At 49.0% G+C, this 22003-nt stretch overlaps 1 long non-coding RNA gene across 1 annotated transcript in view; it reads left to right on the plus strand.

Moving 5' to 3' along the window:
* Window positions 1-21650, plus strand: part of LOC308071848 — a 47135-nt gene extending 25485 nt beyond the window's left edge. The window contains exon 2 of the long non-coding RNA XR_013931334.1: window positions 33-21650. This is a non-coding gene — a long non-coding RNA (uncharacterized lncRNA). The remainder of the gene's footprint in view (window positions 1-32) is intronic.
* The last annotated feature ends 353 nt before the right edge of the window (window positions 21651-22003 follow it).

The raw sequence follows: 22003 nt of genomic DNA on the forward strand, positions 1-22003 counted from the left end.
CATCCATTTTAACCACTTCCTCTCCTTTTCAGCTGAATAGCTGAGCTCAGAAGATGCCACAAAGGTCTCTCTGCAACAGGACACCCGTGCAAGTGACATGGAAATATGCTGCTCCTCTTCTTCAACAGGCCATTCTTCTTGTGTTTTGTTCCCTCGGTGGCAAGAGGTGGAAGGATTTCAGAGGTGCCGCAGAAGGAGTGAGTGGGTGCTAGTACATGTCACCAAGAAGTGCTTCCACAGTCCTCTGCCACAAAAAAGTCTGGAGCCTCCTTCCAATTTTGCTCCATGAGGAAGAAACACTGAACCAAATCCTCTTCGATGACTCCGTTCAGCAGGTCCATGGCCTTTGGGATGCCTGGGAACATGGGATGCTATCAGCCTGGGGCTTCCTAGCTGCAAGGCAGCTTCAGTGGCTTCAGACATTATCCGGTAGCATCTGTTTCCACATCCTTTCCTTCACAGATGGTGCTGCTGCAGGAATCCCAGAGTTCAAACTTACACCCAGCTGCTGGATGTGCCTGTGCAAGGCCAGGACAGCCACAGCCAGGCAAAACAGAGCAAGGTCTCCTTTATGACAGTATATAAAAGCAAGGAATGTGTTTATGGAGGTCAGGAAGGGCTGGCTCAGAGCTTGAGATATTCTTCAAGGGGACAAGAGCCAGCTGCTATGGGAAGCAACCTCCATCTTGGTTCCCAGTTGCATGTCAAATACAACAGCAACCACTAAACAACAGTTGATAATGCTTACAGCACTAATAGCCTTGAGACATTGTACAAATGGTCACTCAGTTACGTATCTGCAGGAAAATCTGCCTGGGAAACATATTTTTGCCAAGTTGATGATATTTGGTCTATGTTGAAATTTTTCTTTCCTGTTTTAGGATCTAATTCTTCCTTCTTTGGCAAGTCACCACATGATTTCCAGGTGGGCAGGAGAGAGAAACTTGATAGAGATACTAATATTTTAGTCTAAAGTGGTTATTATCATTGCCAAACACCTGAAGCTCTCCATAATTACTTCTTTTGTCTCAGTCTTGGACAACCTTAGCACAGCTTCAAGCTTTTGCCTGGAGTCAGGGTTTAAAGGTCAAAGACAACCTTTGCAATAATCTTGAGAATGAACCTATGCAACGCTGGATTTCACATTAAAATTCCCCTTATTTGCTTCATACATACATCAGCTTTATATGCCTTGTAAGACTGTAGCGCATTCAGAAAGCCCTCTAAGATCCAGAGGAGAGCAAAGTGGAGGTATTATCAGCAGAGAGCAAAGAGCAGAGCTCTGTAAGCAGACGTCACGCTGAGCAAGAGGTTATAAATAGTTCCTTCTGAGACAACTTTGGCTCCTTCTGTTACACAGTTTTACTCAAGTGTTCAACAAATTATCTCATGAAGGAAGCAAATACTGCAAGAACAATATACCTTGCATGTCTTTCAGGGGTTGAAAACCACAGCAAGGGAAGAGCAGCCTCAGCTCCCTAGACAAGTTAAACAGAAAGGAAAGGCACAGAGAGGGAAATCCTCTCTGACTTTGTTATGGAAATGTGATACAGTTTGACATTTTAATTGCAATTCTCCCCTTATTATCTGGCATACATTCATAGTGCCCAAGATGTTGTTTAGTGAATCCAGCTGCCTCCTCCACTCCGTTTGAAGTCCGGTGACTCCGCGTGATAGGGGAGTGTGAGAGTCAATGTGATTTGTGTATGAGGAAACATAAATATGTCACAGGAGTTTAGTCTTATAGGCCTGCAGAGTTTATACTCACAAAATCTGTTGTGCCCTTGTTTACACACTCAGATCCAAAGGCCTGACACACCCTCGCTCTAGCTAAAAACTTTCATCATTTCTGTCTTCTTTGTAATGAGGCCATTGCAAAGCATGTGGATGATGTTTGACCACAGTTTAATATATCCAGGAAAACGTGCTCTCAAATGTTAAGAAGATCTTTAATCGAAGTTGATTCTTTGTCATTAGCTGAGATGAGCACACACAAGGTTCTGCTGCCACATGTACAAACTCCTAGGCATGGGCCTCCCCACGCGCCGAAAATGCATCCATAAAAAAAAAAAGAAAAAGAAAGGTTTGCAGATAATGAATGTGTGTGCACCCTTGAGTATAGACACCTGAGTACAGAGATGTAGTTGTGCTTAAGCACCGAGCAACGTGTCCGCTCTTCCCACAGCTGACTTTTGCCAGCCAGAATTGTTGAGATAAACTCATCTCTTTGGTGCTGTTCTTCTCCACTGCTGCCAGCCACAGGGGAAGGCTTGGCATAAAACGGATGCACGCTTTTATGTAGCAGAGGAATAGAAAGATTTACCATGGGACATATTTAAAAACAAACCATAGGAAGCACATAGATCTGAATTAAGGGAAGAGACTTAAGGGAACATGCTATTAGAAGTAGGTGTCCTAGCCTCTGAGAGTCTCCCTTAAATCCGAGGTGGCAAAATCTGTGCACCTGAAAGTGACAGATGGTAATAGCCTCCCTTTGGATATGATGCTCTTTGACAGAAGCAACTTTCTGAGTAAAAGATCAAGCGTTACTCAATTTCAGAGTTCAGCTGCCTCTCTGAAGGCACTAAGCTTGCACTGTGCTCTCCTTGGAGCTAGAAAAAAATGATTTTGTACTTGAATAACCTACCTAAGGCTACCACAAAAAGGCTTGGTGACCTTCCTAACTCCAGGTTCAGGCCTTTCTCCAGCACTGGGAGAGCAGGGAAGAGCGTTGGCAGGACATACTTGAAAAGTCTGGCTAGAGCTGAGACCTCTGTTACTGGAGCTTTATGTAGAGGAGTCATCCGGGGAACATCCAGTTCTGCATCGTCTCACTCTAAATTGAGGGCTGAGCCTTTAAAGCTCTCATGCTAACCTTTACTTCTGTAGCCCTGATGAGTGAGATGGGGTGATAGGGATCCGTAAGTGAGTCACAGTTTGAGGAACAGGAGTCAAAGTAACATTCTGTTCTGGATGCTTAGATAGAAACCTTTACAAGTAGTAAGACTACATGGGAAGTGTCAGCTGACTGCAGGACCAAATCCCTGCAGCTTTGCCTTCTCGGCCACATAAAAGATGGCTCTGCCACTGAACGTCCCAAAATTACTCTTAAACTGTGTGCAGTTATTGAAAAGCAGATTTAGGAAAAGCACAAAAAGGGAACTTACATGGGCGGCTCCTGATTTCCAGGGGATCTGAACACATGGTTTCACATAGCGATCTTTCCTGCTCCATTTCCCGTGAAAGTAAGGTTCTTCTCAGTTGGAAACTAGGAATACTGGGTATGGCTTGGGTATAGTACCTAACAACACCATATGATGGTCATGGGGGTTGGGTACAAGGGCAGATTGGTCTTCTCATTATTTCTTTAACATTCACTCACCAATTAACTGCAAAGTGGCACGACCTCCACTACATGAATATAGGCTCCCAGTTGCACAATAATTGCAGATGAATGCAATAGAAATTGCACACTTTGTGCTAGTAGCTGCCATGTCCTAGTCACCAGTACATAGCATCGCACTTCTCCACCCAGCAGCCAGCCAAGCTAGGGAGATGGCCATGGTGGGAGGTGGAGAATGAGCAGGTGTGGGTAAAGTAACCCTTAGGGAGCACTTCAGAGGGGCTCTCAAGGTTTTATCCCATCTGTCATGGCTCAGTGAGACACAGTAACCTCACTGCCCAGCAATTTATTTCTAACTTTATTTCTTCCTTAAGACCAGAGTCTTGGCACAGAGAGCTGTTCAGTGGCCAATGCCAAGCTGAAGCCAGTGGTTTAGTGATAAGGGAACATGGAAATGAAGCCAATACTTATTTTTGTCTCTGAAGCATGCGCCTGACCCTGTAGCAGAGCTCTGTCAGGGCTTACTCGTCCTTACTCCGAATGCCCAAATCATGTGAAAGTGGGAGGCCATTCGGGAACTCTTTGCAGAGTGGAAGCTCCTCTGGAGGGCTTCCCTCTCCCCCGCCTTCCCCCTTTTGTTTGAAGAAAGCTGCTCCCTGACATGCCCAGACCATGAACTCAGTTGGCACTTGAGTCAGCTAGAAACCAGGCAGCTTACAAACCTCTCCTCTCCTAGCAGATCCTGCTGGGAAATTGCTCTTGTCCCAGGAGCAAGCTCAGGGAACGAAATGCAAAGCTGTGCATTTGCACCTGATTAGGTGGGAAGAGCCCCCCCGTGCCTTAGATGGCCTTACATCTGGTTCTGTCAGCAGAAATACTGCCTCCCTAGCCACTGAATCAAGGAGCTTGGGATTATAAAAGGAGCGGTGTCCACCTGATAATGATTTGCTTTTTCCATTTCTTCACTTGCTCCCTTGCTTTAATTGTGGAGCTCAGAAGTGCAACTGATTGTAATGGCTTTGTGAGCTCCAAGACATCAGCTGAGCCACAGTACCTAGCCATGCCCAGGCTCCTCGCCCACAGCAAGTAAGGCATTATGTGCATTGGGTGGCAGAGGTGAAACCTGCACCCTTTACCTCATATTTGTGAGGTGCTCACACACAAAATCCATTCTTCTGGCCCAGCTGACACATGGCAGTCTCCAGTGACAGACCATATGCCTGAGCCTCCAGAGCTGATTTAGGCCATTCTAATGACTGATGTGTTCAGGACAGAGGTAAACATCCTTTTGTGGTCCTAAACAGAGCCAGCAAAGATATTAAGCAGCCCAGCTGCCAGTCTCTGCCTGCTGGCTGACAGTTACTCTCTGTGAGCTCTCCCTCACCTGTTTCAGTGCAAGCCGGCTTTAGCAGTAGGTTAAGCTAAAACAGATTACTTTGTCCTTCCTCAGCTGAGGAACACTGCACCAGCAGAGTTGTGGGATTCATACGAACTGCAGCAGAAGCACGGTTGCAAGTGGGTGTTGAGTGCAAACTTCCTAAAACTTTTCCCAGTCACTTGCAAAGTGAGAGTGCCTCTTTGCTCTCGGTGGCAAAGATCATTTAGTCCACTGCATTGACTGGGTTGGTTACCTAAACCGCAGGATCCTGCCTGGTTACCCTATACGAGAGGTGGGCATACTCTGCATGCATTGGGAGTTGGCTTATGAAGCTATGTTGGGAACACTGCAGGAGAAGTGGGTTTCTACAGCCAGATACTGACATTGAATAGCTCTACTCCTTTTTGGAGCCCACTAGTGAGACCCTTTAACCATCCCTTCCTACTTATCCCTGCCTAACATCACCAGCATCGCTGACACTCTCCCTCTCCTCCTGCCCCCATCTCGCCTTATCTGATCACCTAACCTCTCCAAAATTAGCAGTGCTATGTTTAGCCTGTTCTGGCACTCTGACCACTGCTGTGGGTGCTGGGTCGGTCTCACAGGGAGCCTACAAATTTCCACTGCTATTGGAGAGAGGAGTGTTTTCAAAACTGCTGACACAAGATCCCAGTGAGTGAACTAAACCAAGAAGCCAGAGCCTGTGAAATGTTCTTAATATAGCTAGAGTGAATAGCTCCCATCTTGTATTACCGAAGCCTCCCAGTCATGTGTCCCGGCAGCCCTGTACCCCTGACAGGCAGGAAGGCAGGAGCGTGAGGTCATTTCCAACAGCTCTGTTTCTGTGATGTCATCACGGGAAAGATGAGCAACTACTCATTTTAGGCATGGGAAGTCAGAGGAAAGGGCAGGCACAGGAGTTAAGCTTTCCTTTCTGCTTCCCTGTGAGCCAAACATAGTTTTGGAGGTTACAGGGGGGTCATTTTCCTCCCCTTTCTTCCTTCTTGGAGGCCACTGTAGCCCTATCACTGGGAGCTTTTTAAGTGCTGGACTGAGGCAGCTTTGCTCCAGCCTTACCGGAGTATGAAAGAGCCATCTACAGGTGATGGAAGATAAGGCGGCACAGCTCTACCTTCTGTCATCGGTGACAGGGCGAGATGCTAACTGGAGCTCATGGCCTTCTCCCCTGCATTACACCTCCTCCCCAGGGTCACAGCCACCCCTTGCCCGGGGCACCCATGCGTTATGCGAATGGACCCAACTCCTCCCAGCTCGCAGTCGCTGACTTCAAGCCAGGGAACCACCAGCCAAGCTTTCTGGGGAGGATGGTGGTCCCTAGGGTGGTGAACCATGTGGACAGGGCAAGAGGGAACGTGCCACTAGCAAGACACCACGGCTGGAGGGCCCCTTGGAGACACCCTGGAGCAGCCTTTGAGACTCCTCCAGTGAGGCAGTGGGGGGTCAGATCTGTGTGGCCAGGAGACTGGATTTGTCAGAGTGAGAAAGGGACAATCACGTCCCACTCATCAGCCTTCAGCTCCAGCTAGACTTGGGACTATGCTCCAGAGAGCTTTCCTGGCTGCCTGCAGCAGCCTGCATAACCATCACACCAACGCACCAGGGCGGGCAGAGCCCAGCCGTCTGCTGGAGGAGACACAGTGGTCGGTCGTGCACAGGCTGCTAAGGAGGGCGAGCCTTGCGCTGGGAAGAGAGGGCTCCAGATGGACAGTGGTGATCGCAAAACATTTGGAAAAAAATGAAAACTTCTCATCAGAAAGGCTGGTGTGAGTTGCTGTAGCAGACAGGAGGATGTCTAGCCTGGAAAGCCAGTTCCACTCAGTAGTCCTTGAGAGATTTCATGTAACTCTATAAACTTTTTATACATCTGCTTTTTCCATCCACTGCTAACATAATAGTTCTTTCTTTCTCCCCCTTGGGCATTTCTACATGGACCAATGCTCACAAGAGACAGAAGGAGAGCTCTGGGCATACTCAGCGCCTAAAATACACAGATCCCTAGAAAGGCATCTGGTCTTTCTTTACCACAGATAATTTCCTACCTCCTTTTTTTTACTTTCTTTCTTTTCACGCATTTGCCTCCAAGATCTCCTCTTTCTCTTTGTTTCATCCAGGACCTCCTCCCACCACCCCCACCGTTCCCCTGTCCTCTTCCATTTGTTTCCTACACATTACTCTGATTGAACCTGGCTCTGGCTTGTGAGCGCTATAGCCCCCATGGGCTCTGTCTGACTGACACATGACATATTTTAAAGAGTGTGGACTTAGCCCCGGCGAGGTGAAAGAGCAGTAGTCAGCATGTATGAACTGTGCAGCACAATAGAAAATACAGCTTTTAATTAAAACTGGTATTTCAGGACCTCTGCTGGTGGCAGCCTTGCTGAAATATGACATCGCTGAAGCCCCACAGATTGTAGTGTGACCCCCATCTCCAGGAGCTGCAGCTCCCAACATCAGCACCAGCACTTGGAGTGATGGGAATTGCTCTGTGTAATGGCTAAATACCCAGCCTGGGCTGAAAGCACTTCCATAGCAGGTTGGCAAGTGCTGTGTAGCCTGGACTAACGGACCTGTGTGGCAAAGTGCAGGTCACAGCTATGGCGCTGCTTTGCACATCATTTCCAAGAACACCCATGTTAAAATTATGTGAAATTCAAACTCTGTCAGATTTTGTCCCTGTTGTCACTTACATAAGTGGGACCAGACCCCAGTAGGCTGGGAGCAAGGTCTTCCAGCACCTACCCTGTTTATGTGGCATAGGGCAGAACCTCTTCTTACATCTTGTTCTGCCAATATTTCATTACATTTATTCCTTTAATTTATTGCAGCTGCTGCTGACTCCCCTAGGCGCTCTCCTGAGGACTGCCCCATGGCTACCCCAGCAGGATGCAGAACCCCAGTTCTCAGTTTGCCCCACAGCCCCTTGAAACTATCACCATGGCTGCAGGGGAGCACAGCAGGGTTTTACATCCCCTGCCCCAGGCACAGGCAAGCCTCAGTTAGCTCCTTGTTAAGCTACAGCCTCCCCCGTGATACCTGGGGCAAGTCACTTTGCAAAGGCAAACATGACCTCCTTGATCTTGGTGTCTGTAAACCCAATTAACAGCACTGCCTTATTTCATGAGGTACCACGGTGGAAGCAGACATGCCCTACAGACAACTCGCAGGACCAGGATGGCATCTCAGAGAGAGAGCAGCAGCAGGCTGGGCTCGTTATGAATAATTCTCTTAAAATGGAAGCAGTGCTGCCCACCTGTCCCTCAATACCTTACCTCCCTGCCACAAGCAGAAAGGGCATGGAGGACCTCAGGTCGCCCAGTTTGGTTCCTGTGTACCCAGTGCCCCCGTGTAAGGAAACAGCTGAGCTCCCAGAGAGCTGTGCTAGCTTGACACAGCACTTCTTATTCCCTTCTGTCCCACCTCACCCAGATCATGACCCGTGTCCAAGGCATGACTTAGAACTGAGTACCTTACAACCCCCGAAGTCACAATGTTACCTTCTCCTAGATTTTCAAGCAAAAGAATATCTGCTCCACGAGTGGGTTGTGAGGTCAAGGAAGGGATTTCCCACCAAAGGTGAAGTGAATAGGCCCTCTGTCTCTCAGGGTGCATCTGTCAGAGGCCAATCCATACATTAGCATTTAGACTTTATAGCACATCAGAGGGAGAAGGAAAACTAGGGTTTATGACAGAATAAAATATAGTTTATTAGGCATACCTGAAAGCTGGTGCCCAGAGCCATAGTTCATTTGGTAAAGAGTAGGGTTTTTGAAGTTTATAGTATTAGGGTGAGTTACGGGGAACAACCCCATAATTTGGACCCAGCAACACCTCCACCTACCAGCAGAGGAAACAAACAGCAGAGATGAGCTGCCAGCAACCCTCCTGACCCTCCTTCACCAGCACTGCCCTCCCTGGGGCACTGGGGCTCCTCGGTGCCAGGCCCTGGGGCATGAACACGGCCCTCCAGGTGGGAAGAGGAACCAGAGGTGAGCAAAGGCAGCCGCTCTCCCTCTGTAGGGTGCCTTGGAGGGCTGGCAAGGAAAAAGAAGGAGGACCAACAAGTCCCCAGGCTCCTTTTGGCTGCTGACTCAACATGGGACAGAGGTTTCAAGGTAGGAGCTGAAAATCTTGTTTGTATTTGCTGGGGAATAATGTTTTCTGCAGCTCTGGAGGTGGGGGCATTAGTGAATGTTGCAGGCACATAACAGAGGTAAGACCAGGGGACTGCTATTTAGCTGCAGATTTCTTCAGTGGAGACCCTTGAGAGGTTCCCCAGGCTGTGTAAGGAGGAGAACTGCAGATCATAGACAACTGATCATCTTCCCACTCTTGGCCTTGCTGAGGCCCATTTAAGGAGGATCATCCCCAGAGGAGGAAGAGGAGCTGTACCTGGTGTTGCCCCTCAGCACCTGTCCTGCAGGAGATGCACAGGGGTACTTCAGGTCTCAGCAGAGCTCAGTGAGGAAGCAGGGACAAACCTACCCCAAGGGACTTATGTCCTTTTGATCCACAGGTCTAGGCCTTTTGCACACCAGCAAGCGTGGAGTTAAGACTGCAGCCCAGATGAAATCCAAACATTTGCAAGTGTGGGAATTCCCAAGGAGAGCAACCAAACTACCTTCGCTCTGTCCTCACAGCAGTGCTTCTACACAGCCTGCAGCCGAGTCTGCCTTGGCCAGCTGCAACAGAGTTTAATCTTATCAGTGACCATAAAAACTCAAATTCCTCTTAGCAGAATTGCTGATGGGGACGGTAGTGCCAAGCCTGGCTTCATCACAGTCTTGGACAGTCAACAGAGGGGAAAAATGCTATATCACAAATTCCTGAATCACACATTCCTATATCACCCCTCGCTCTCTGCAGGGAGAACGAGCCCATCGGCAACCTGGCACATTGCAGGGTGGAGCAGGATCGAAAATGTTTTTTCCCTCTGTCACTTAGGAGTAGAGTTTTTATGTTACTGAAGTTAAAGAGGTAACGCTTCCTGCAGGCTCATCTGAAGCACTGCAAAGGCACTCTGCCCTGGCAGCAGCTGTGCTTGGCCGCAGGTGGGTCTCACAGCTCCTCAGCATGGCTTTGCCAGGAGGGTGAGGGAAGACTGCATCCCTGTGGACAGGAGCTCCAGGCAAAGGTGTGCTTCTCCCTGCAAGGTGCATTGAGCTCAGCAAGGGTGGTGTACACAAATGGGAATGGCTTGGCATTTTGATGCTAAGAAAGCAATGCCTCAGGTGCTCCTCTCCCATCTGTGCTGTCTTCCGTGTGTGTGTGCAGGTGCTGATGCTGAGGAGCAATAGGTGGGACCCAGTCTCAGGCAATGGGGCTGGGACCTGGGTTACATCTCAGTGGCTAGTTTTGGTGTTACTGTTGAGCAAAAAGGTGTAGATGAGGTTCTGCCTCCCACATTCTGTCACTTGGAGCTGTGAGGCCCATCCCTCAGATGCTTGGATATCCTGCAGGAGGTGCTGAGAATGACCACCTCCACTAGCACCACAGTAACAATGACCGGGTCCTCTCCAGCCTTACCATCCATTCTTCCCCCCACCCCCACCAAACTTCCCACATGCATGGGCCTTCAATGACAAGGTCAGTTTTCCTGAGCTGCACTCAGCTGTCTCCCCTTTGTACACCTGCCACCATCGCCATCCTTTCTGCTGTCCTGGGTTCATCCCATCACCTCTCTATTGGTCTTGTCTTGAGGTACTTGAGGTACTCCTGCCAGGACCCTACCAGCTATGTCCAGCCCCTCCACACTTTCAGAAGGCACGACCATCTTTATGTTTCCGTTGCCTCTCCCATATGGTGCATTTGTTCTCTCCTCTCAGCCCATTCACTCGCACGCGTTTCCCTCTCAGTGCACAGCAGTGGTCTTTACACATACACTTCTCGTGCAGGGCTGTGAGACAGTCTGAGCTCTGCTCCAGCTCAGTCTGGTCTCTATGGGAGATGCCTCACCCAAGAGAGGAGGCTTCTCCTCTGCTCTGGAGCAGATGGCTCCTCTTGCAGTCCATAGGGGAGACCCTCAGGACACCCAAGGATAAAGCACCCATGTGCCGAAGACCTGGAGTGACCGTGCAATGCAGACACGCTTTGATGCCCTCTGAGAACTGGTCTGTAAGCAGTGCTCCTGGCTCTCCAAGGTCTCACTGCTGATGCTGATAGGAAGTCACCCTGCTTATACAGGGGAGGCTGGTGGAAATACTTGGCATGCACTTCAATTGTTGATAAGGCTAGACTATCTGCCAATACACATTGTGCCTCTCCCTCTGTCTGACTTGGAGTAGTCTACAGTTCTCATCACCATCGTATGTCAACACCTGTGCCTTCTGGCTCCTTCCACTTGCCTCACCCTTTGTACATCTTGGATTAGAGCTGCTCAGCACAGGGGTTGGCCAAGACCCCAGTGCTCAGGTCCTGTGATATCTGGCTGTTTTGGGAACTGAACCGTGGAGAATATCACAGAGGCACACAGTACTGCTGGCAACTACATTCAAACACAAGACTTCACTTGCAGAAGTGTACATCTTGTGTCAGGCAGAGGGAGACAATGGGTGTCCTTCCTCCTACCGTTGCAGGCTTGGAGGTGACAGACAGCCATCCTAATTAGGGGCTACAGAGATGACGCTTCCATGGAGAACAAGTTTTATTTATGAGCCAGATTAGTAGGCATTAATTGCTTTCTCTCCTGGTTTCTGCTCAGAAAGGTACAGTAATCACAGGAACATTTTTGACATTGTTGACATAGCTTCCCAGCCCTCCTGCTGAGAAACAGGGACTCTTGCATACTTCAAAAGGGCTTAAAGGCTCGGGTTGTGCCACCACAGTAGTAGTGCCGATCTAGGACTGGGGTGGGGGGAATTTGCATTAGAAGGATTAAATACCAGGGCTATTGTGGAATTTTAAACTGATGTTTTCCGGCTGACCACAGGCCCAGAGCTTGTGTGTGGCATGTTTGAGCCTCAAAAGTGCTCTTGATCCTCTGATCTTTTATTTCATAACATTTCTCTCCACTCCCTCCCTTCAAATGTATTTTGCTTTTCTTTTGGCTGCCGAGCCGACACACATTAGCAAAAGGAACAAGTTGGGTTGACAGTACTGGGAGCAGTAGCAAGCTCAGGAAAGCTTTCTTTGCATGTATTGGAAACACTGAGTGTCAGTGTCTGGATTACTGTTGTAGTGCTGGGCCCCGGAATAACAACAAAGTTAAGACAAGCTCCATTGTGACCCAAGCGCCCTGTGAGGCTTTGCCATAGTCCTGCACAAACACTATGGGTTGTTCTTACATCAAATTACCTTCTGAGACATGTCTCTTGCTTGTGGGTCATATAAAACCCTCCTGGCTTTCATAGCTTGATGTTAAATGAGATGTTTCTTGCAGCTACGTCAACTTAATGGGGTCTCTGCTGAGACAATCTGTTTCCAAACATGAGTCCACGATATTCCTGGCACTTCTCAAGTACCTCACTCTGCAGGAAGAGATTGATCCTGTGAGGATGCTCAGCCCCTCACACAGCTGGCTCAGTCATGTTCCTGTGCCAGCCTGCCATCCAGCTGTCATTAGACACAGGCTCAGGCTGCACACAGATTTCCTGCTGTGGTAGCAAATGGCTTCTTATTAGGTCCTGCAGCCAACTCTGGGTTAGCTCTCAGAGTAGCCACCCCCCTGCACAGCATTGTGTAAGAAAAACATGGTTCTTGGCAGGGAAAGATGTCTGGGGCTGGGGTTTTGGGGTGGTTTTTGGGGGTTTTTTTTTTGCTCGGCACAGAGGTGAATATCCAGCCTTCCAACATGACGCTGCCATGTGCAGCATCCCAAAGTCATAAGAGACTTGCCTTGGCTTGTCTTTGAGGCAGACTTTGGAACCTGGAAAGGGCCAGTCTTGGCCCTTAGCATGCAGCATTGTGGTTCAGTGTCTGAGCAGGGTCTGGAAGAGAGGCACATGCCCCTGCAGACTGGGAGCACTGGGGGAGTACCACTTCTGCTCCCCCCAGTGCCACAGCCAGCAAGCATCCCTCCACAGTGGGGGCTGTGACAGCTCCATGAAAGCAGGGTCCCACAGCCTGCTCCCAACTCTCCCTTAAATCTGGCTGCCACCTCAGAGCACAGCCCTGTGGTTTACAGGGCACAGGCACCCTCTCTGAGCAGAAGCATTCTCTTTCCACTGTGATGTGGCCCTTTACGGCCAAAGGTCTCAATCAGTGCCAGCTGAAATTGCTGAGGACCTAATACGTAAATATATCTGTTCCTGTTCTTTCTAAAATCACTCTTGATAGCATTTCTAGTAGTTATTATAATTCAGTGAAGACTTGGCAACTCATCAAAGCTAACATTTTTCCTTAGTCTGATGCAGCAAAGTAATAAAGAGAAGCCACTAAAGATCTTGGACCAGTAACACAGCGAGGCAGCAAGGGGAGTTAAACTTTTTCCCTACAACCATGACTCAGCTTTACAGCCCATGCCCTGCAGTGTAGTTTCCCCGAAGTGATGGTTGTACCACAGCCAGCTACCCTCTACCACATCTCCTCACGCATCCAGAGATGAGTCCTCCATGGGAAGCTGAGAGCACTGTCATGGAAGCAGCAGCAGCTAGAGGCTTCACGAGCAGATGTGCTCTCATCTGCATTTGACAGATGCCTGTTAATTATTTATATAGCATGAGAGGTGTACTTGATGCTAGACAAACAGCAAGCAAGACCAGCCTCTTTCCCCAAGGAGCTTTCCATGCAGATTATGCAGATACCAACAGGCAAGGCAGGATCAGGCATGAAGGAGGGAGCCAACCATGCCATGAAGGAGGATGGTGATGAAAGTAGAGACAAAAGGTGCAAGCCATTTAGAGGAATTTGAAGGAGATGATTTGACGAAGGGAAGAGAAACTGTTTTCCACTCACGGGAAAACAAAACAGAAAAAGGCAGCAGGGATGTCAGAAATACCAGGGAGTAATGAGTAGGCATACCAGCTTGGGGCTTAAAACTGGCACAGCTCCTGCCCTGGCCACCATATCTTGCTTGTGCAATAAGGCTGTAGGAAGCTGGGAGTGAGCAGTCTTGAGACGGAGTAGAAGGGGCTGCCATAAATTGGGCTTTTGCAATATGCACGGCTGTGCAATACATTCTGGATGTGTGGCATGAAAAGATAAGCTGGAGCTGGGGAAGTACAGGCATGCCAAGATCTATGCTGGGCTGTCTGTACAGACCTATGTGGTCCTGGACACTTGGAACCACTTTGTCTCATAGTAGTGTTGATCAGACCCCTGTGTCATCCCTCCATGCAGGGAGCAGAGCAGGAAAGCACCAGATATACTACAAGGGGGGCATAAACTCACCCCTACCTCCTCACAAAAGACACGGCCCGCAGTCCAGCCTCCTTCACTCTTGTGGCTGCAGACTGTAAGGAGAAGACTTGCTAACAAAAAGGGGGCCTTTAAATCAATAGGCAGCCCAATGGCTTTTTGATTCACAGCACCCTGATTCAATATCCTGCTGGAACAAGGATAAGTCCTCCATTTGATGGTGTACTTAGTCAGACGCCTTTTTGGAATCCTGCACTGACCACATCAGACCATGCAATTTCTCTGCTCCTTGCCAGGATGCACTTACACATTGGCTGCTTTAATAGTTGAGGTGGCACTTTTATTTTAAGCACTTCTTTTCAATGGCTTCTGCAACCTTCTGAAACCATTTGGAGTTGGGGGTTTTTTTTGCCCCTGGGCTGAAATTTCTCACGCTCACACTCAGCCCTGGGTGATGAAAGTTTGACGATAATCTGCTGTTGCCAGTGTCTCAACTCAACAAAGTGGTGATTTTGGGCTGGAACAACTGGAACTCCCTGATACACTGATTGGAGGAGGCACGGAACAAATTGCGCCTCCTCATTTACTCCACACACTCTAATTTGTGGATTCCTGGGTGTCTTTCACCACCGCCTCAGCACCCAGGCAGCATCCGGAGTCCAGAACACCCTCCCTGCTTCAGTCCATGCTACCTGCTGATCCCACACTCATGAGGTCCTGCTATATGGCTTACTCACGCAGGTCACTTCATTTAAGAGACATTAGCAAAGTGGTTGATATTATTAATGAGAAGCAAAATCAAATGGAGCCTGCAGGCTTAGCAAGCCAAGTCATTGCAGGGTCACACTGCTTGTCATTAACTTTTTTCCTTTGGCACAAACCTTGCTAACGTATAGCTCCTGATTTTGCAGAGTGCCCATTCTTTTGCCCGTATGCCCCCCCTGACTTCTAACACACAGTACACAGAGTTTTGCTTTCAAATCCCATAGGACAAATGGGCCTATTCACAGGATTAAGCGCTGCCCAGTGTGGTTTCCAGAGCTAGCTTGACTGCAGCACAAGATCTGGGGCTCTTGATGTCAGCTGGCCTCCCCTGGGTGAGGGGCAGTCAGCTACTTCTGTGTAGGTTCTTATGGCTCTTCTTCTCTCCTTTGAACCCTGACTTTTAGGATCCCTTGGCCTCACCTTTTCCATTCCCCTACACGTGCTAGTGCCAGGAGACCCCTTCAACAACACCTTCCCCTCCCTGCAGCTAAGCCCTTGGCAACATGATCCCAGCTGAGAACCTCATCTCTTTACCCCACTGGCAGCTCAAGATCAGTCAAGGGTGACATCTGAGCCCACATCCTACCTTACACGGCCCCTGTGTGCCCTGCAACTGTTGGAAAGAGCCCTGCTGGAGAGCTCTATGAAAGGCAACACCAGGCAGTGCAGAGGACTTTATCTCCTTTCACCCCATGAAGATCCCAGCTGAGCAGATACCTCAACCTGAATATCTGTGAAGGGCGGGAGGAAAAGGTTAAAAGCCTTGAACCCCTTGAAAGTCATGAAATAGCCTGAAAGCGAAAGCATCTGGTGTTGGCCAAACATTACGGGGGCACAGCAGGGAAAAGTATCCAAAACCAGACTTAAGTCAGAAGGTCAGAGCACATCGATGGTCCTCTTATCCCCCCTTGGCACCCTCACCCCCTGGAGCACCCATTGTGGGGCCTGCTGGGAAGCAAGCCGGTTCTGCAAAGGGCAGGCTATTAACTTGGAATCAAAAGGAGCATTCAGGCGGCCAGCAGGTCTGGCAGGAGGGAGGGCCGGGGGGAGCACAGTGCCCCATCCTCCCCTGCTACTGGAGGCCAGCCGGTTCAGCTGGGGAAGGGGGGAATAAAACGTCTCCAGTGTCGGCCGGTGAGGCTTGCTTTCCCTTTATAGCAGCCCTGATCGCTGAGCGAGAGACACCGCAGGGAGAGCTGAGTTAGAGGGGTGAGGGGGGGGGCAGATGCTGGCCAGCAAAGTCAATAGTAATTTAACACCCCGCTGACATTTTTGGTTGGCAACAAGATAGATATTTAAATCATAGCCCTCTCTCTATATACCCTTCCTCCCCACCAAAAATAAATAAATAAACCCAGCAGCCCCGGTTTTGGCCTGCCAAGAACTTGGAGCATTTGCTGTGCACTCCCTGAGCCTCACGTTGGGCACCGTCAGCTGAGCCTTCCCTTGACAACAGGGATGCTCGCTCCCCTCCTGCTTTTGGAGGGCCGCTGAGGACCAGGTGTCGCAGGGCTGGCCGCAGCAGCTGGCTGGGACCCGAGCGTGTGTCCCTGGGTTGCTGTGCAACCGGAGGCACAAGGCGCAGCGCGGCGGTGCATACGTGCCGTTTCGCCCATGCGACAGCCAGCTCATACCAGCCTCTCTGACCCCTGGCAAGGCACGCACCAGCCCCAGCTGGGCTGGCCGCCCTTCTGGGGGGAGCAGGAGAAGGCAGGAGTTTGGGAAGAGAGTGGGGAAGATGGGGAGGGAGGGGGGAAAGATAAAAAGGTCTTTGTGTGCCTCAAGCAGTGCCATTAAAGAGCAGCCAGGATCTGACACTAAAGCCTTTTCCACTTGAAAATGATGCTTGAAAACAGGCGCAAGTCTTACAACCTGCCTGCTTTCTGCAGGTTACAGAGTCGTTGCCCCTCAGCCCCTCAAGCCTGCAAGCTTCTTTTTATGAACTTGTTCAGACCCTGGAAGAAACGGAGCTCATTGCAGAGCCATCTCCTGCTTGGTGGGAATCGCCCCAAATCCCCAGGTCTCATGTTCTGCCTGCCTACCCCACTGCAGAGGACCGAGGATCAGCTCCAGCCTCTCCCTTACCCCCTTTCTCTCAAAGGAGTGCCTTCTCCTCGCACATGGGACTGCAAGACAGCTCTTTCCCCAGGGTGGCTCTCTGTCAGACTTTATAGCTCTGGTTTCTGTTTGCACCCTCTGTCCACGGGTCCTAATCCACAAGGCAATGAATTCAGTGGAAAAACATCCATCAGCTGCAAGGGCTGATGAATATGCCTGATAGCAATTAGGATCTAATTTGTCTAGTCTTATTATTCACATATGAGTCCTGAGATTGAGACTCCCAGTAGTAAATGGAAATTTTTCTCCCTCCCTGCACCTGGGTTTCAGTGGTTTTGATCAAACTAAAAAGCCCACCTTGCACCTCTACAGCTGCAGCCCCTGCCTGCCACCACTGGGCTGGATGCAGCAGAGAAAAGCACTGTCTTTGCGAAGGGGGAAGCAAGAAGGGGAGATAGCTTGGAAGAACACATGCAAGTTATGAATATGCAGTGGAGATTTATCCCCAGAGCCTTTCCAACGGGATGACCTCCAGGTGAGCAGCAGGAAGAAGATGCCAATAGAGTTGTCAGCAAGAAACTTTTGCTAACATCTGTGGCAAGGTCTGTGACTGCCATAGAGCTGGCAGGGACTGAGGTACTCCCCATCAGCCCGCTTTCCCTGTAAGTGTGCTGGCCATTTGTCTGAAAAGCTGCGAAGAGAAAAAAGGGAGGTGCAAAGAACTAAGTGATGCCCCGTATAACTATAGTATCAGCTCACCCTGGTCTCCTTTGCACATCGGCATGGCTGATGAGGAGCTCAGGGCAGGACTGCACATCCAAGAGCCTTTAAGTTAAGTCTATAGACCAAAAAATGCCTGAAGGCTAACCTGCTGCCAAATGCAGGTGCTGACTGTGAATGTTAGGGCTAAAGCTGCTGCTTTAGAGTAGATTCTGACCTATTCCCTCCCTTATAGTGCAGCAGCAGGAGAGCTGCCTAGTGCAGCCCAGCCTTTTAAATGTTGGTGCCTGAAAGTAGGTTCCAAAATATGTGTGGAGCAACCCTTTTCAGAAGCTCAGCGCATGTGGATGAATAACATCAGATGTCCTCTGAGCTATTGAAAACATTTTCCAGCTGCATAACTCTGGGGTTTGGAGCCAAATTTGAGGTGAGGAGGATAGAAGAGTTTGGTTTCACTTGTTAGCAAGTGCTCCAGTTCATACCCAGTGGAGAAAAGGGACTAGCAAAATTAAGGACAGCTACAGCAGAAGACAATAGAGACAGAAAATTGGTCTGTTAGCAGATTTCCACCCATTCTTTTTGTAAGCCCATAAATAAATATGTCTCTAATGCCACTGTTTGTTTTTATTCTTCCTGAAAATGCTCCTCCTATTATTTTTACCTCATCCCTTGGCTCTCTTTGTAATCCCTCTAGTACATTCTTTTCTTAAAGGAAATCTAGTCTGAACCGAAGAAAGCTCATGCTCCACAGCCACGCAGTAAGACATTCAACACACCTCTGTTAGGGCCTGGAGTACAGTGGGTTATGGCATGTGGCTATTGGTTGTGCCACTGACTGAATGGAAACAGGAATGACTATAGGACTGTGCTTCCTTCTGTCCATCAGGCGTGTCTTACTATCGGGAATGGTAGACAAACAGGTACTAGGAAATGTTCTTTTTTCTCAGTGACTATTTAAAATTGAGCAGTCTTTTCTTCCTGTATAATTCTTAGTTTATATTCACCTGCATTCAGGGCCAAGGGGATGTTTGGGGATGCTGAGCTTTATACGCTGCTGGGCTTTGCCATATAGCCTGAATAGACCCCATGTGCTGCTGAGTGGACAAACCTGGATGATGGAAGCAGTGGCTGTAAGAAGAGGTAGACTATGAGTGTGCAAGGCTGTACACAGATGAGTGCTGCCCCCAGATCAGCTAATGATCTCGGATGTTCCCATCAGAGACAGCCTCTCGCTCCATGTGTCTCTGGGAGCTGGCTTTATGAACCAAAACCAGCCCAGGATCTTTGCCTGCAGTTCCAAAATAGTCCCTTTCTTGCCTCTCTCCTTCCAGCTCCCTCCCTATAACCAACACCTCCCCAGCACCAGCAGGATGGTGGAACTCCCAAGGGTGTGGCGGTGGCAGGGAAATCCCAGACATCTGGAGACTATCTATTGCAGGGGAGGAGGATGAATGCCCACCTTCCCATGAGAACCCAGGAGCTGTGAGCAGAGGAACCACCCAGCCTGTCTAGGGACAAGACTACTGTCTTCCAAGTCCCTTCAACATTCAAGCAAATGTTGCTCAAGGACCCCAGTGGGCTGGCTTTTACAAGACATCCTCATGATGTTCTTCAGGCATCGACAGAAACCTGTCATTTGGCCTAAACGAGAATAAAGGAATTTGAACCTCCCAAGCCTTTAACCTTCTTAGTCCTGGCTGGTCAATGTACCAACAGGTACTGACTGGTATTTGAACTCTCATTTCTTTACAGGGAGTTTCACTGGCAGGGAGGAGACATCGTCATGGCAGAGGACTCATGGGGGTCCATGGTGGCATTCTGAACTTGGTGTTTTCTGAGTTATTCTCATGCGAACAAACTCCCAGAGGAGAAGGTGACACAAAATCAATTGCACAGATCAATACCTGTACTGATGTATTTCCTGGTGACAGGCCAGATGGCCAGTTGAAGGTAAACAAAATCTGAACAAAGTCTGGGCGCAGCAAGAGGTTCCAGATGGGAACCAGAAGTTCAGAGCTCATCAGAACCATCTCCATGCACACATTACAGGCACCAACCAAACACTAATAAATGATTAACAGAGCTGTTGTACATTAGCCTCAGCTTTTGGTTCCCTCTCACTATTTCTGGATAATTAAAAAAAAAAAAAAAAAAAAAAAAAAAAAGCAGATGATAGGGAATTCTGCATTTGGATAAATTAATTAGATATTCAGCTCTCTGTGGACCTCATACAATCCTAAGAACCCTGTTTGCCCTCCCCAAATGCCTCAGACCACAGATTAGCCGTTTCAGTTGAAGGCTGCTCGAAGGCAGCTCCCTTTGGAGTCCATCCAAAGTCTTAAGCATCCAACTCTTCCATGAGGCCCTAGAGTAATGCAGCAACCCCCTTCTCCCTTCTGTGAACTGAATGATCTTTATCTTCAGTCAGTTCTTTAAACAATGGGAGAGACGAGACCTGGGGATGGAATCTTTTGCTTATAATGAAGAGCTGATACAAGAAAATCACGTGGGTTTATTGCCTCCTTCAGACCCTCCTCCCACATTTCCACTTTCCCTTCACTTTCTGTGTCTTTAACCTGTGGGTAGTCTGGACATCCACCTGCCACTGCTGCCTCTTGGTCCATTTTCCGTGCCTGCAGTGCTACAGCACTGTAATACCAGAAATATCCTTTCTTTCTGGGGTACCACTCGCTCTTTTGCACTCAATGGCACAGTCACACTGCAAGGCCTGTGATGGGCTGAAGGGGAGGAAGGCTTATCCCTTGGACACGCTCCATCTGTTTTGTCAGGCACCAGCCCTAGCTTTCAGTAATGGCCTGAAACTGATGGGACTCTGATATCCAGCTATGGCTGGGTATAGCACAAGTGGGCAGACGTATCTGGAGCTGAAATCAGTCTTGCTCCTCCTATTCCAGCTGGGGTCTTCATAGCCTCCCCTTGAACATGGGCATCTAGATCTAGAGAAGAGCACTGGTCTAGGCCCCTAGGAGCAAGAGTGAGGAGGGCACCAGAGGGGACTGACCCCTGGGAGCCCTGCAGAGCACAGCAGGTCTGCACCAGACAGCTTCCTTCTCATTCTCTGACCTTCAGTTCCCCCATTCAATAATTTTATTCATTATACAACAGCAGGATTAGACAGTGCCTGCTGGTTGGCACGCTCCGATGGGCATTAATACCTGCTGGCACAGAAGCAGGCACATGCCAGTACTCCTGCGTGCTAATGAAAAGGCACCATTTCCACTTCCATTTCAGCACACACTGAGGTTTCCTGAGAGCCAGCATCGATCGTTGTGTCCAGGAGAACATGTGCTGCCTTACATCTCCAGGAGTCCTGCTGCTTAGGGCAATGGCTGCCATCAGAGAGCTGGATGACGTCAAACTGGACCCTTACTAAATTATCATGGGGCCAGGGCTTGTCAGCACTGTGTCACTCAATGGAGACTTCCAGCGGCATGTTGTCTTCATGTACACTGGGGCTATCCCAGCATCCCTTGGTGAACAGAGTGAAAAGCTGCACCAAGGCAGGCTCGACGGTGCAGCTACTCATTACTTTTGGGTTCCCACTGGGATGTTTGCTTTAAAATTCCACGCTTTGCTTTTCCCCAAGTTCTGCAAAAGCTTCTTTGTCAAAAGAGGCTGGAGCAGTTCACCTGCCACCCTCTAGGAACTCCCCTATCACCATGACTCCTTTTGGGTCCTCTGCCATCCTGTTGAACCCTCGAGAGGTGATGGTGATGGAGAGCTGAGAGAAGTGGGAGGTAGGATTTCCTTGGCCGACTTGTATATAGCCCTGCCACAGTGCCCTCACCCAGAGGAACTGGCCTTGGGGACTAACCTCCAGGCAGAGCAGTGAGTAATGTTTGACTTGGAAGGAGGGCAGATGGAAGGAGCTGTCACAGAAATGTTGAACAAGCTACAGAAGAGAGATATCCTGAACTCCCAGTTCTACAACCCAACAGCAAGAAGACACCCCACAATGCTGCACGTGAGCTTACTGTTGTCTTATCAGATTAGCTGGAACTCACTGTCTCAGGGTGCTACAGGGCACAAGAGCTAAGCGAGATTTATTTTTTTTAAGAAACAGATAGTATTTATAATGGTCTCCAAATTTTGTGTTGGAATAGTAACTATCTAAAACATGTCAGACTTCCAAAAGAAAAATGTCCTTTATTGCTTCTGATAAAAAGATTCCAAGGCCACGGTGCTGAGAAGGAATTTGCCCTCAAGCTTGCTTAGTCCAGAACCAACCACTGCAGAGTATCTTGCAAGATTTCTCTGGAGGAACTGATAATAATCGCATTTGGACTCAGAATGGATGTCAGAGCTTTGGAGCCATTAGGCTGATTCAGACGTCTGCTATGACCAGAATGGACAGCATGTGTCCACCTGATCCATGAATATTTATATTTGTGACCTAGCTGTGATGT

The sequence above is a fragment of the Falco punctatus genome (genome assembly GCF_963210335.1).
Source record: "Falco punctatus genome assembly, chromosome: 12".
Lineage (NCBI taxonomy): Eukaryota > Metazoa > Chordata > Aves > Falconiformes > Falconidae > Falco > Falco punctatus.